The following is a 13,555-nucleotide window of genomic DNA, read 5'->3' on the forward strand; positions in this document are numbered from 1 at the left end:
TTCTTTTTCAACTCGAGCTCATTGACTCCGTGGCCTACCGTGGCGTACCGTGACCTGATGTTTACTGCCAACCGCTTTGGAGGATTTAAGCAACATACAAAAACTGACAACGTCTCTCAAAACTATTTTTGTGAAACATGAGGACAGTATAGTGATACTGCCAGCAGGGAGCACCAGAGAGCTGAACCGACAGTTGTACATTTCTTAAACTTTCACCAACACAAACACGCACGCTCACTTCAGATCATGGGAGGACGTCAAAAAATCACCACCCATTCTCTGACACTTTAACCGTTAACCTTGGTTCAAACATTTAACATCACACGCACACGCAGTGTATTTCAGATAATTAATGAATTCAGATGTCACAATGATCGTTTACATGGATAAGGAGTCCTACTGAATCAATTACTGCCGTTTATATCTAACTAATGATTGTTTTTGTAAAAGTGTAACGTCGAGCCTCAGCAGCTTTCTCACTCCTTATGTGCTACTGTATAAAACCTGGTTTTGCGCCTGCACTAATTGCTTACGGCCATACCACCCTGAACACGCCCGATCTCGTCTGATCTCGGAAGCTAAGCAGGGTCGGGCCTGGTTAGTACTTGGATGGGAGACCGCCTGGGAATACCAGGTGCTGTAAGCTTTTTCTTTTTCAACTCGAGCTCATTGACTCCGTGGCCTACCGTGGCGTACCGTGACCTGATGTTTACTGCCAACCGCTTTGGAGGATTTAAGCAACATACAAAAACTGACAACGTCTCTCAAAACTATTTTTGTGAAACATGAGGACAGTATAGTGATACTGCCAGCAGGGAGCACCAGAGAGCTGAACCGACAGTTGTACATTTCTTAAACTTTCACCAACACAAACACGCACGCTCACTTCAGATCATGGGAGGACGTCAAAAAATCACCACCCATTCTCTGACACTTTAACCGTTAACCTTGGTTCAAACATTTAACATCACACGCACACGCAGTGTATTTCAGATAATTAATGAATTCAGATGTCACAATGATCGTTTACATGGATAAGGAGTCCTACTGAATCAATTACTGCCGTTTATATCTAACTAATGATTGTTTTTGTAAAGTGTAACGTCGAGCCTCAGCAGCTTTCTCACTCCTTATGTGCTACTGTATAAAACCTGGTTTTGCGCCTGCACTAATTGCTTACGGCCATACCACCCTGAACACGCCCGATCTCGTCTGATCTCGGAAGCTAAGCAGGGTCGGGCCTGGTTAGTACTTGGATGGGAGACCGCCTGGGAATACCAGGTGCTGTAAGCTTTTTCTTTTTCAACTCGAGCTCATTGACTCCGTGGCCTACCGTGGCGTACCGTGACCTGATGTTTACTGCCAACCGCTTTGGAGGATTTAAGCAACATACAAAAACTGACAACGTCTCTCAAAACTATTTTTGTGAAACATGAGGACAGTATAGTGATACTGCCAGCAGGGAGCACCAGAGAGCTGAACCGACAGTTGTACATTTCTTAAACTTTCACCAACACAAACACGCACGCTCACTTCAGATCATGGGAGGACGTCAAAAAATCACCACCCATTCTCTGACACTTTAACCGTTAACCTTGGTTCAAACATTTAACATCACACGCACACGCAGTGTATTTCAGATAATTAATGAATTCAGATGTCACAATGATCGTTTACATGGATAAGGAGTCCTACTGAATCAATTACTGCCGTTTATATCTAACTAATGATTGTTTTTGTAAAAGTGTAACGTCGAGCCTCAGCAGCTTTCTCACTCCTTATGTGCTACTGTATAAAACCTGGTTTTGCGCCTGCACTAATTGCTTACGGCCATACCACCCTGAACACGCCCGATCTCGTCTGATCTCGGAAGCTAAGCAGGGTCGGGCCTGGTTAGTACTTGGATGGGAGACCGCCTGGGAATACCAGGTGCTGTAAGCTTTTTCTTTTTCAACTCGAGCTCATTGACTCCGTGGCCTACCGTGGCGTACCGTGACCTGATGTTTACTGCCAACCGCTTTGGAGGATTTAAGCAACATACAAAAACTGACAACGTCTCTCAAAACTATTTTTGTGAAACATGAGGACAGTATAGTGATACTGCCAGCAGGGAGCACCAGAGAGCTGAACCGACAGTTGTACATTTCTTAAACTTTCACCAACACAAACACGCACGCTCACTTCAGATCATGGGAGGACGTCAAAAAATCACCACCCATTCTCTGACACTTTAACCGTTAACCTTGGTTCAAACATTTAACATCACACGCACACGCAGTGTATTTCAGATAATTAATGAATTCAGATGTCACAATGATCGTTTACATGGATAAGGAGTCCTACTGAATCAATTACTGCCGTTTATATCTAACTAATGATTGTTTTTGTAAAGAGTGTAACGTCGAGCCTCAGCAGCTTTCTCACTCCTTATGTGCTACTGTATAAAACCTGGTTTTGCGCCTGCACTAATTGCTTACGGCCATACCACCCTGAACACGCCCGATCTCGTCTGATCTCGGAAGCTAAGCAGGGTCGGGCCTGGTTAGTACTTGGATGGGAGACCGCCTGGGAATACCAGGTGCTGTAAGCTTTTTCTTTTTCAACTCGAGCTCATTGACTCCGTGGCCTACCGTGGCGTACCGTGACCTGATGTTTACTGCCAACCGCTTTGGAGGATTTAAGCAACATACAAAAACTGACAACGTCTCTCAAAACTATTTTTGTGAAACATGAGGACAGTATAGTGATACTGCCAGCAGGGAGCACCAGAGAGCTGAACCGACAGTTGTACATTTCTTAAACTTTCACCAACACAAACACGCACGCTCACTTCAGATCATGGGAGGACGTCAAAAAATCACCACCCATTCTCTGACACTTTAACCGTTAACCTTGGTTCAAACATTTAACATCACACGCACACGCAGTGTATTTCAGATAATTAATGAATTCAGATGTCACAATGATCGTTTACATGGATAAGGAGTCCTACTGAATCAATTACTGCCGTTTATATCTAACTAATGATTGTTTTTGTAAAAGTGTAACGTCGAGCCTCAGCAGCTTTCTCACTCCTTATGTGCTACTGTATAAAACCTGGTTTTGCGCCTGCACTAATTGCTTACGGCCATACCACCCTGAACACGCCCGATCTCGTCTGATCTCGGAAGCTAAGCAGGGTCGGGCCTGGTTAGTACTTGGATGGGAGACCGCCTGGGAATACCAGGTGCTGTAAGCTTTTTCTTTTTCAACTCGAGCTCATTGACTCCGTGGCCTACCGTGGCGTACCGTGACCTGATGTTTACTGCCAACCGCTTTGGAGGATTTAAGCAACATACAAAAACTGACAACGTCTCTCAAAACTATTTTTGTGAAACATGAGGACAGTATAGTGATACTGCCAGCAGGGAGCACCAGAGAGCTGAACCGACAGTTGTACATTTCTTAAACTTTCACCAACACAAACACGCACGCTCACTTCAGATCATGGGAGGACGTCAAAAATCACCACCCATTCTCTGACACTTTAACCGTTAACCTTGGTTCAAACATTTAACATCACACGCACACGCAGTGTATTTCAGATAATTAATGAATTCAGATGTCACAATGATCGTTTACATGGATAAGGAGTCCTACTGAATCAATTACTGCCGTTTATATCTAACTAATGATTGTTTTTGTAAAAGTGTAACGTCGAGCCTCAGCAGCTTTCTCACTCCTTATGTGCTACTGTATAAAACCTGGTTTTGCGCCTGCACTAATTGCTTACGGCCATACCACCCTGAACACGCCCGATCTCGTCTGATCTCGGAAGCTAAGCAGGGTCGGGCCTGGTTAGTACTTGGATGGGAGACCGCCTGGGAATACCAGGTGCTGTAAGCTTTTTCTTTTTCAACTCGAGCTCATTGACTCCGTGGCCTACCGTGGCGTACCGTGACCTGATGTTTACTGCCAACCGCTTTGGAGGATTTAAGCAACATACAAAAACTGACAACGTCTCTCAAAACTATTTTTGTGAAACATGAGGACAGTATAGTGATACTGCCAGCAGGGAGCACCAGAGAGCTGAACCGACAGTTGTACATTTCTTAAACTTTCACCAACACAAACACGCACGCTCACTTCAGATCATGGGAGGACGTCAAAAAATCACCACCCATTCTCTGACACTTTAACCGTTAACCTTGGTTCAAACATTTAACATCACACGCACACGCAGTGTATTTCAGATAATTAATGAATTCAGATGTCACAATGATCGTTTACATGGATAAGGAGTCCTACTGAATCAATTACTGCCGTTTATATCTAACTAATGATTGTTTTTGTAAGAGTGTAACGTCGAGCCTCAGCAGCTTTCTCACTCCTTATGTGCTACTGTATAAAACCTGGTTTTGCGCCTGCACTAATTGCTTACGGCCATACCACCCTGAACACGCCCGATCTCGTCTGATCTCGGAAGCTAAGCAGGGTCGGGCCTGGTTAGTACTTGGATGGGAGACCGCCTGGGAATACCAGGTGCTGTAAGCTTTTTCTTTTTCAACTCGAGCTCATTGACTCCGTGGCCTACCGTGGCGTACCGTGACCTGATGTTTACTGCCAACCGCTTTGGAGGATTTAAGCAACATACAAAAACTGACAACGTCTCTCAAAACTATTTTTGTGAAACATGAGGACAGTATAGTGATACTGCCAGCAGGGAGCACCAGAGAGCTGAACCGACAGTTGTACATTTCTTAAACTTTCACCAACACAAACACGCACGCTCACTTCAGATCATGGGAGGACGTCAAAAAATCACCACCCATTCTCTGACACTTTAACCGTTAACCTTGGTTCAAACATTTAACATCACACGCACACGCAGTGTATTTCAGATAATTAATGAATTCAGATGTCACAATGATCGTTTACATGGATAAGGAGTCCTACTGAATCAATTACTGCCGTTTATATCTAACTAATGATTGTTTTTGTAAAAGTGTAACGTCGAGCCTCAGCAGCTTTCTCACTCCTTATGTGCTACTGTATAAAACCTGGTTTTGCGCCTGCACTAATTGCTTACGGCCATACCACCCTGAACACGCCCGATCTCGTCTGATCTCGGAAGCTAAGCAGGGTCGGGCCTGGTTAGTACTTGGATGGGAGACCGCCTGGGAATACCAGGTGCTGTAAGCTTTTTCTTTTTCAACTCGAGCTCATTGCCTCCGTGGCCTACCGTGGCGTACCGTGACCTGATGTTTACTGCCAACCGCTTTGGAGGATTTAAGCAACATACAAAAACTGACAACGTCTCTCAAAACTATTTTTGTGAAACATGAGGACAGTATAGTGATACTGCCAGCAGGGAGCACCAGAGAGCTGAACCGACAGTTGTACATTTCTTAAACTTTCACCAACACAAACACGCACGCTCACTTCAGATCATGGGAGGACGTCAAAAAATCACCACCCATTCTCTGACACTTTAAACCGTTAACCTTGGTTCAAACATTTAACATCACACGCACACGCAGTGTATTTCAGATAATTAATGAATTCAGATGTCACAATGATCGTTTACATGGATAAGGAGTCCTACTGAATCAATTACTGCCGTTTATATCTAACTAATGATTGTTTTTGTAAAAGTGTAACGTCGAGCCTCAGCAGCTTTCTCACTCCTTATGTGCTACTGTATAAAACCTGGTTTTGCGCCTGCACTAATTGCTTACGGCCATACCACCCTGAACACGCCCGATCTCGTCTGATCTCGGAAGCTAAGCAGGGTCGGGCCTGGTTAGTACTTGGATGGGAGACCGCCTGGGAATACCAGGTGCTGTAAGCTTTTTCTTTTTCAACTCGAGCTCATTGACTCCGTGGCCTACCGTGGCGTACCGTGACCTGATGTTTACTGCCAACCGCTTTGGAGGATTTAAGCAACATACAAAAACTGACAACGTCTCTCAAAACTATTTTTGTGAAACATGAGGACAGTATAGTGATACTGCCAGCAGGGAGCACCAGAGAGCTGAACCGACAGTTGTACATTTCTTAAACTTTCACCAACACAAACACGCACGCTCACTTCAGATCATGGGAGGACGTCAAAAAATCACCACCCATTCTCTGACACTTTAACCGTTAACCTTGGTTCAAACATTTAACATCACACGCACACGCAGTGTATTTCAGATAATTAATGAATTCAGATGTCACAATGATCGTTTACATGGATAAGGAGTCCTACTGAATCAATTACTGCCGTTTATATCTAACTAATGATTGTTTTTGTAAAAGTGTAACGTCGAGCCTCAGCAGCTTTCTCACTCCTTATGTGCTACTGTATAAAACCTGGTTTTGCGCCTGCACTAATTGCTTACGGCCATACCACCCTGAACACGCCCGATCTCGTCTGATCTCGGAAGCTAAGCAGGGTCGGGCCTGGTTAGTACTTGGATGGGAGACCGCCTGGGAATACCAGGTGCTGTAAGCTTTTTCTTTTTCAACTCGAGCTCATTGACTCCGTGGCCTACCGTGGCGTACCGTGACCTGATGTTTACTGCCAACCGCTTTGGAGGATTTAAGCAACATACAAAAACTGACAACGTCTCTCAAAACTATTTTTGTGAAACATGAGGACAGTATAGTGATACTGCCAGCAGGGAGCACCAGAGAGCTGAACCGACAGTTGTACATTTCTTAAACTTTCACCAACACAAACACGCACGCTCACTTCAGATCATGGGAGGACGTCAAAAAATCACCACCCATTCTCTGACACTTTAACCGTTAACCTTGGTTCAAACATTTAACATCACACGCACACGCAGTGTATTTCAGATAATTAATGAATTCAGATGTCACAATGATCGTTTACATGGATAAGGAGTCCTACTGAATCAATTACTGCCGTTTATATCTAACTAATGATTGTTTTTGTAAAAGTGTAACGTCGAGCCTCAGCAGCTTTCTCACTCCTTATGTGCTACTGTATAAAACCTGGTTTTGCGCCTGCACTAATTGCTTACGGCCATACCACCCTGAACACGCCCGATCTCGTCTGATCTCGGAAGCTAAGCAGGGTCGGGCCTGGTTAGTACTTGGATGGGAGACCGCCTGGGAATACCAGGTGCTGTAAGCTTTTTCTTTTTCAACTCGAGCTCATTGACTCCCTGGCGTACCGTGACCTGATGTTTACTGCCAACCGCTTTGGAGGATTTAAGCAACATACAAAAACTGACAACGTCTCTCAAAACTATTTTTGTGAAACATGAGGACAGTATAGTGATACTGCCAGCAGGGAGCACCAGAGAGCTGAACCGACAGTTGTACATTTCTTAAACTTTCACCAACACAAACACGCACGCTCACTTCAGATCATGGGAGGACGTCAAAAAATCACCACCCATTCTCTGACACTTTAACCGTTAACCTTGGTTCAAACATTTAACATCACACGCACACGCAGTGTATTTCAGATAATTAATGAATTCAGATGTCACAATGATCGTTTACATGGATAAGGAGTCCTACTGAATCAATTACTGCCGTTTATATCTAACTAATGATTGTTTTTGTAAAAGTGTAACGTCGAGCCTCAGCAGCTTTCTCACTCCTTATGTGCTACTGTATAAAACCTGGTTTTGCGCCTGCACTAATTGCTTACGGCCATACCACCCTGAACACGCCCGATCTCGTCTGATCTCGGAAGCTAAGCAGGGTCGGGCCTGGTTAGTACTTGGATGGGAGACCGCCTGGGAATACCAGGTGCTGTAAGCTTTTTCTTTTTCAACTCGAGCTCATTGACTCCGTGGCCTACCGTGGCGTACCGTGACCTGATGTTTACTGCCAACCGCTTTGGAGGATTTAAGCAACATACAAAAACTGACAACGTCTCTCAAAACTATTTTTGTGAAACATGAGGACAGTATAGTGATACTGCCAGCAGGGAGCACCAGAGAGCTGAACCGACAGTTGTACATTTCTTAAACTTTCACCAACACAAACACGCACGCTCACTTCAGATCATGGGAGGACGTCAAAAAATCACCACCCATTCTCTGACACTTTAACCGTTAACCTTGGTTCAAACATTTAACATCACACGCACACGCAGTGTATTTCAGATAATTAATGAATTCAGATGTCACAATGATCGTTTACATGGATAAGGAGTCCTACTGAATCAATTACTGCCGTTTATATCTAACTAATGATTGTTTTTGTAAAAGTGTAACGTCGAGCCTCAGCAGCTTTCTCACTCCTTATGTGCTACTGTATAAAACCTGGTTTTGCGCCTGCACTAATTGCTTACGGCCATACCACCCTGAACACGCCCGATCTCGTCTGATCTCGGAAGCTAAGCAGGGTCGGGCCTGGTTAGTACTTGGATGGGAGACCGCCTGGGAATACCAGGTGCTGTAAGCTTTTTCTTTTTCAACTCGAGCTCATTGCCTCCGTGGCCTACCGTGGCGTACCGTGACCTGATGTTTACTGCCAACCGCTTTGGAGGATTTAAGCAACATACAAAAACTGACAACGTCTCTCAAAACTATTTTTGTGAAACATGAGGACAGTATAGTGATACTGCCAGCAGGGAGCACCAGAGAGCTGAACCGACAGTTGTACATTTCTTAAACTTTCACCAACACAAACACGCACGCTCACTTCAGATCATGGGAGGACGTCAAAAATCACCACCCATTCTCTGACACTTTAACCGTTAACCTTGGTTCAAACATTTAACATCACACGCACACGCAGTGTATTTCAGATAATTAATGAATTCAGATGTCACAATGATCGTTTACATGGATAAGGAGTCCTACTGAATCAATTACTGCCGTTTATATCTAACTAATGATTGTTTTTGTAAGAGTGTAACGTCGAGCCTCAGCAGCTTTCTCACTCCTTATGTGCTACTGTATAAAACCTGGTTTTGCGCCTGCACTAATTGCTTACGGCCATACCACCCTGAACACGCCCGATCTCGTCTGATCTCGGAAGCTAAGCAGGGTCGGGCCTGGTTAGTACTTGGATGGGAGACCGCCTGGGAATACCAGGTGCTGTAAGCTTTTTCTTTTTCAACTCGAGCTCATTGACTCCGTGGCCTACCGTGGCGTACCGTGACCTGATGTTTACTGCCAACCGCTTTGGAGGATTTAAGCAACATACAAAAACTGACAACGTCTCTCAAAACTATTTTTGTGAAACATGAGGACAGTATAGTGATACTGCCAGCAGGGAGCACCAGAGAGCTGAACCGACAGTTGTACATTTCTTAAACTTTCACCAACACAAACACGCACGCTCACTTCAGATCATGGGAGGACGTCAAAAAATCACCACCCATTCTCTGACACTTTAACCGTTAACCTTGGTTCAAACATTTAACATCACACGCACACGCAGTGTATTTCAGATAATTAATGAATTCAGATGTCACAATGATCGTTTACATGGATAAGGAGTCCTACTGAATCAATTACTGCCGTTTATATCTAACTAATGATTGTTTTTGTAAAGTGTAACGTCGAGCCTCAGCAGCTTTCTCACTCCTTATGTGCTACTGTATAAAACCTGGTTTTGCGCCTGCACTAATTGCTTACGGCCATACCACCCTGAACACGCCCGATCTCGTCTGATCTCGGAAGCTAAGCAGGGTCGGGCCTGGTTAGTACTTGGATGGGAGACCGCCTGGGAATACCAGGTGCTGTAAGCTTTTTCTTTTTCAACTCGAGCTCATTGCCTCCGTGGCCTACCGTGGCGTACCGTGACCTGATGTTTACTGCCAACCGCTTTGGAGGATTTAAGCAACATACAAAAACTGACAACGTCTCTCAAAACTATTTTTGTGAAACATGAGGACAGTATAGTGATACTGCCAGCAGGGAGCACCAGAGAGCTGAACCGACAGTTGTACATTTCTTAAACTTTCACCAACACAAACACGCACGCTCACTTCAGATCATGGGAGGACGTCAAAAAATCACCACCCATTCTCTGACACTTTAACCGTTAACCTTGGTTCAAACATTTAACATCACACGCACACGCAGTGTATTTCAGATAATTAATGAATTCAGATGTCACAATGATCGTTTACATGGATAAGGAGTCCTACTGAATCAATTACTGCCGTTTATATCTAACTAATGATTGTTTTTGTAAAAGTGTAACGTCGAGCCTCAGCAGCTTTCTCACTCCTTATGTGCTACTGTATAAAACCTGGTTTTGCGCCTGCACTAATTGCTTACGGCCATACCACCCTGAACACGCCCGATCTCGTCTGATCTCGGAAGCTAAGCAGGGTCGGGCCTGGTTAGTACTTGGATGGGAGACCGCCTGGGAATACCAGGTGCTGTAAGCTTTTTCTTTTTCAACTCGAGCTCATTGCCTCCGTGGCCTACCGTGGCGTACCGTGACCTGATGTTTACTGCCAACCGCTTTGGAGGATTTAAGCAACATACAAAAACTGACAACGTCTCTCAAAACTATTTTTGTGAAACATGAGGACAGTATAGTGATACTGCCAGCAGGGAGCACCAGAGAGCTGAACCGACAGTTGTACATTTCTTAAACTTTCACCAACACAAACACGCACGCTCACTTCAGATCATGGGAGGACGTCAAAAAATCACCACCCATTCTCTGACACTTTAACCGTTAACCTTGGTTCAAACATTTAACATCACACGCACACGCAGTGTATTTCAGATAATTAATGAATTCAGATGTCACAATGATCGTTTACATGGATAAGGAGTCCTACTGAATCAATTACTGCCGTTTATATCTAACTAATGATTGTTTTTGTAAAAGTGTAACGTCGAGCCTCAGCAGCTTTCTCACTCCTTATGTGCTACTGTATAAAACCTGGTTTTGCGCCTGCACTAATTGCTTACGGCCATACCACCCTGAACACGCCCGATCTCGTCTGATCTCGGAAGCTAAGCAGGGTCGGGCCTGGTTAGTACTTGGATGGGAGACCGCCTGGGAATACCAGGTGCTGTAAGCTTTTTCTTTTTCAACTCGAGCTCATTGCCTCCGTGGCCTACCGTGGCGTACCGTGACCTGATGTTTACTGCCAACCGCTTTGGAGGATTTAAGCAACATACAAAAACTGACAACGTCTCTCAAAACTATTTTTGTGAAACATGAGGACAGTATAGTGATACTGCCAGCAGGGAGCACCAGAGAGCTGAACCGACAGTTGTACATTTCTTAAACTTTCACCAACACAAACACGCACGCTCACTTCAGATCATGGGAGGACGTCAAAAAATCACCACCCATTCTCTGACACTTTAACCGTTAACCTTGGTTCAAACATTTAACATCACACGCACACGCAGTGTATTTCAGATAATTAATGAATTCAGATGTCACAATGATCGTTTACATGGATAAGGAGTCCTACTGAATCAATTACTGCCGTTTATATCTAACTAATGATTGTTTTTGTAAGAGTGTAACGTCGAGCCTCAGCAGCTTTCTCACTCCTTATGTGCTACTGTATAAAACCTGGTTTTGCGCCTGCACTAATTGCTTACGGCCATACCACCCTGAACACGCCCGATCTCGTCTGATCTCGGAAGCTAAGCAGGGTCGGGCCTGGTTAGTACTTGGATGGGAGACCGCCTGGGAATACCAGGTGCTGTAAGCTTTTTCTTTTTCAACTCGAGCTCATTGACTCCGTGGCCTACCGTGGCGTACCGTGACCTGATGTTTACTGCCAACCGCTTTGGAGGATTTAAGCAACATACAAAACTGACAACGTCTCTCAAAACTATTTTTGTGAAACATGAGGACAGTATAGTGATACTGCCAGCAGGGAGCACCAGAGAGCTGAACCGACAGTTGTACATTTCTTAAACTTTCACCAACACAAACACGCACGCTCACTTCAGATCATGGGAGGACGTCAAAAAATCACCACCCATTCTCTGACACTTTAACCGTTAACCTTGGTTCAAACATTTAACATCACACGCACACGCAGTGTATTTCAGATAATTAATGAATTCAGATGTCACAATGATCGTTTACATGGATAAGGAGTCCTACTGAATCAATTACTGCCGTTTATATCTAACTAATGATTGTTTTTGTAAAAGTGTAACGTCGAGCCTCAGCAGCTTTCTCACTCCTTATGTGCTACTGTATAAAACCTGGTTTTGCGCCTGCACTAATTGCTTACGGCCATACCACCCTGAACACGCCCGATCTCGTCTGATCTCGGAAGCTAAGCAGGGTCGGGCCTGGTTAGTACTTGGATGGGAGACCGCCTGGGAATACCAGGTGCTGTAAGCTTTTTCTTTTTCAACTCGAGCTCATTGCCTCCGTGGCCTACCGTGGCGTACCGTGACCTGATGTTTACTGCCAACCGCTTTGGAGGATTTAAGCAACATACAAAAACTGACAACGTCTCTCAAAACTATTTTTGTGAAACATGAGGACAGTATAGTGATACTGCCAGCAGGGAGCACCAGAGAGCTGAACCGACAGTTGTACATTTCTTAAACTTTCACCAACACAAACACGCACGCTCACTTCAGATCATGGGAGGACGTCAAAAATCACCACCCATTCTCTGACACTTTAACCGTTAACCTTGGTTCAAACATTTAACATCACACGCACACGCAGTGTATTTCAGATAATTAATGAATTCAGATGTCACAATGATCGTTTACATGGATAAGGAGTCCTACTGAATCAATTACTGCCGTTTATATCTAACTAATGATTGTTTTTGTAAAAGTGTAACGTCGAGCCTCAGCAGCTTTCTCACTCCTTATGTGCTACTGTATAAAACCTGGTTTTGCGCCTGCACTAATTGCTTACGGCCATACCACCCTGAACACGCCGATCTCGTCTGATCTCGGAAGCTAAGCAGGGTCGGGCCTGGTTAGTACTTGGATGGGAGACCGCCTGGGAATACCAGGTGCTGTAAGCTTTTTCTTTTTCAACTCGAGCTCATTGACTCCGTGGCCTACCGTGGCGTACCGTGACCTGATGTTTACTGCCAACCGCTTTGGAGGATTTAAGCAACATACAAAAACTGACAACGTCTCTCAAAACTATTTTTGTGAAACATGAGGACAGTATAGTGATACTGCCAGCAGGGAGCACCAGAGAGCTGAACCGACAGTTGTACATTTCTTAAACTTTCACCAACACAAACACGCACGCTCACTTCAGATCATGGGAGGACGTCAAAAAATCACCACCCATTCTCTGACACTTTAACCGTTAACCTTGGTTCAAACATTTAACATCACACGCACACGCAGTGTATTTCAGATAATTAATGAATTCAGATGTCACAATGATCGTTTACATGGATAAGGAGTCCTACTGAATCAATTACTGCCGTTTATATCTAACTAATGATTGTTTTTGTAAAAGTGTAACGTCGAGCCTCAGCAGCTTTCTCACTCCTTATGTGCTACTGTATAAAACCTGGTTTTGCGCCTGCACTAATTGCTTACGGCCATACCACCCTGAACACGCCCGATCTCGTCTGATCTCGGAAGCTAAGCAGGGTCGGGCCTGGTTAGTACTTGGT

The 13,555-nt window shown here is 44.5% G+C and overlaps 20 non-coding genes and 1 pseudogene across 20 annotated transcripts; all 21 read left to right on the plus strand.

Annotated features, from left to right (window-relative positions):
• Positions 1 to 527: 527 nt before the first annotated feature.
• On the plus strand, positions 528 to 646 carry LOC130397123 (5S ribosomal RNA). Its single transcript, XR_008899727.1, has one exon. It is a non-coding gene; the product is annotated as a 5S ribosomal RNA (ribosomal RNA).
• Positions 647 to 1,174: 528 nt separating this feature from the next.
• LOC130397125 (5S ribosomal RNA) lies at positions 1,175 to 1,293 on the plus strand. The gene has a single exon (XR_008899729.1). It is a non-coding gene; the product is annotated as a 5S ribosomal RNA (ribosomal RNA).
• A 529-nt stretch (positions 1,294 to 1,822) lies between these two features.
• Positions 1,823 to 1,941, plus strand: LOC130397126 (5S ribosomal RNA). Its single transcript, XR_008899730.1, has one exon. It is a non-coding gene; the product is annotated as a 5S ribosomal RNA (ribosomal RNA).
• A 530-nt stretch (positions 1,942 to 2,471) lies between these two features.
• On the plus strand, positions 2,472 to 2,590 carry LOC130397127 (5S ribosomal RNA). Its single transcript, XR_008899731.1, has one exon. It is a non-coding gene; the product is annotated as a 5S ribosomal RNA (ribosomal RNA).
• A 529-nt stretch (positions 2,591 to 3,119) lies between these two features.
• Positions 3,120 to 3,238, plus strand: LOC130397128 (5S ribosomal RNA). The gene has a single exon (XR_008899732.1). It is a non-coding gene; the product is annotated as a 5S ribosomal RNA (ribosomal RNA).
• Positions 3,239 to 3,766: 528 nt separating this feature from the next.
• Positions 3,767 to 3,885, plus strand: LOC130397129 (5S ribosomal RNA). The gene has a single exon (XR_008899733.1). It is a non-coding gene; the product is annotated as a 5S ribosomal RNA (ribosomal RNA).
• Positions 3,886 to 4,414: 529 nt separating this feature from the next.
• LOC130397131 (5S ribosomal RNA) lies at positions 4,415 to 4,533 on the plus strand. Its single transcript, XR_008899734.1, has one exon. It is a non-coding gene; the product is annotated as a 5S ribosomal RNA (ribosomal RNA).
• A 529-nt stretch (positions 4,534 to 5,062) lies between these two features.
• Positions 5,063 to 5,181, plus strand: LOC130397132 (5S ribosomal RNA). Its single transcript, XR_008899735.1, has one exon. It is a non-coding gene; the product is annotated as a 5S ribosomal RNA (ribosomal RNA).
• A 530-nt stretch (positions 5,182 to 5,711) lies between these two features.
• Positions 5,712 to 5,830, plus strand: LOC130397133 (5S ribosomal RNA). Its single transcript, XR_008899736.1, has one exon. It is a non-coding gene; the product is annotated as a 5S ribosomal RNA (ribosomal RNA).
• A 529-nt stretch (positions 5,831 to 6,359) lies between these two features.
• On the plus strand, positions 6,360 to 6,478 carry LOC130397134 (5S ribosomal RNA). Its single transcript, XR_008899737.1, has one exon. It is a non-coding gene; the product is annotated as a 5S ribosomal RNA (ribosomal RNA).
• Positions 6,479 to 7,007: 529 nt separating this feature from the next.
• Positions 7,008 to 7,126, plus strand: LOC130397135 (5S ribosomal RNA). Its single transcript, XR_008899738.1, has one exon. It is a non-coding gene; the product is annotated as a 5S ribosomal RNA (ribosomal RNA).
• A 519-nt stretch (positions 7,127 to 7,645) lies between these two features.
• On the plus strand, positions 7,646 to 7,764 carry LOC130397137 (5S ribosomal RNA). The gene has a single exon (XR_008899740.1). It is a non-coding gene; the product is annotated as a 5S ribosomal RNA (ribosomal RNA).
• Positions 7,765 to 8,293: 529 nt separating this feature from the next.
• Positions 8,294 to 8,412, plus strand: LOC130397138 (5S ribosomal RNA). Its single transcript, XR_008899741.1, has one exon. It is a non-coding gene; the product is annotated as a 5S ribosomal RNA (ribosomal RNA).
• A 528-nt stretch (positions 8,413 to 8,940) lies between these two features.
• LOC130397139 (5S ribosomal RNA) lies at positions 8,941 to 9,059 on the plus strand. Its single transcript, XR_008899742.1, has one exon. It is a non-coding gene; the product is annotated as a 5S ribosomal RNA (ribosomal RNA).
• Positions 9,060 to 9,587: 528 nt separating this feature from the next.
• On the plus strand, positions 9,588 to 9,706 carry LOC130397140 (5S ribosomal RNA). Its single transcript, XR_008899743.1, has one exon. It is a non-coding gene; the product is annotated as a 5S ribosomal RNA (ribosomal RNA).
• Positions 9,707 to 10,235: 529 nt separating this feature from the next.
• Positions 10,236 to 10,354, plus strand: LOC130397141 (5S ribosomal RNA). Its single transcript, XR_008899744.1, has one exon. It is a non-coding gene; the product is annotated as a 5S ribosomal RNA (ribosomal RNA).
• Positions 10,355 to 10,883: 529 nt separating this feature from the next.
• LOC130397142 (5S ribosomal RNA) lies at positions 10,884 to 11,002 on the plus strand. Its single transcript, XR_008899745.1, has one exon. It is a non-coding gene; the product is annotated as a 5S ribosomal RNA (ribosomal RNA).
• Positions 11,003 to 11,531: 529 nt separating this feature from the next.
• LOC130397143 (5S ribosomal RNA) lies at positions 11,532 to 11,650 on the plus strand. Its single transcript, XR_008899746.1, has one exon. It is a non-coding gene; the product is annotated as a 5S ribosomal RNA (ribosomal RNA).
• A 528-nt stretch (positions 11,651 to 12,178) lies between these two features.
• On the plus strand, positions 12,179 to 12,297 carry LOC130397144 (5S ribosomal RNA). The gene has a single exon (XR_008899747.1). It is a non-coding gene; the product is annotated as a 5S ribosomal RNA (ribosomal RNA).
• Positions 12,298 to 12,825: 528 nt separating this feature from the next.
• LOC130394005 (5S ribosomal RNA) lies at positions 12,826 to 12,943 on the plus strand. The gene has a single exon (XR_008897206.1). It is a non-coding gene; the product is annotated as a 5S ribosomal RNA (ribosomal RNA).
• Positions 12,944 to 13,472: 529 nt separating this feature from the next.
• The window catches only part of LOC130396276 (5S ribosomal RNA), a 233-nt pseudogene continuing 150 nt past the window's right edge, over positions 13,473 to 13,555 (plus strand).

This window comes from Gadus chalcogrammus, chromosome 12, assembly GCF_026213295.1.
Source record: "Gadus chalcogrammus isolate NIFS_2021 chromosome 12, NIFS_Gcha_1.0, whole genome shotgun sequence".
Lineage (NCBI taxonomy): Eukaryota > Metazoa > Chordata > Actinopteri > Gadiformes > Gadidae > Gadus > Gadus chalcogrammus.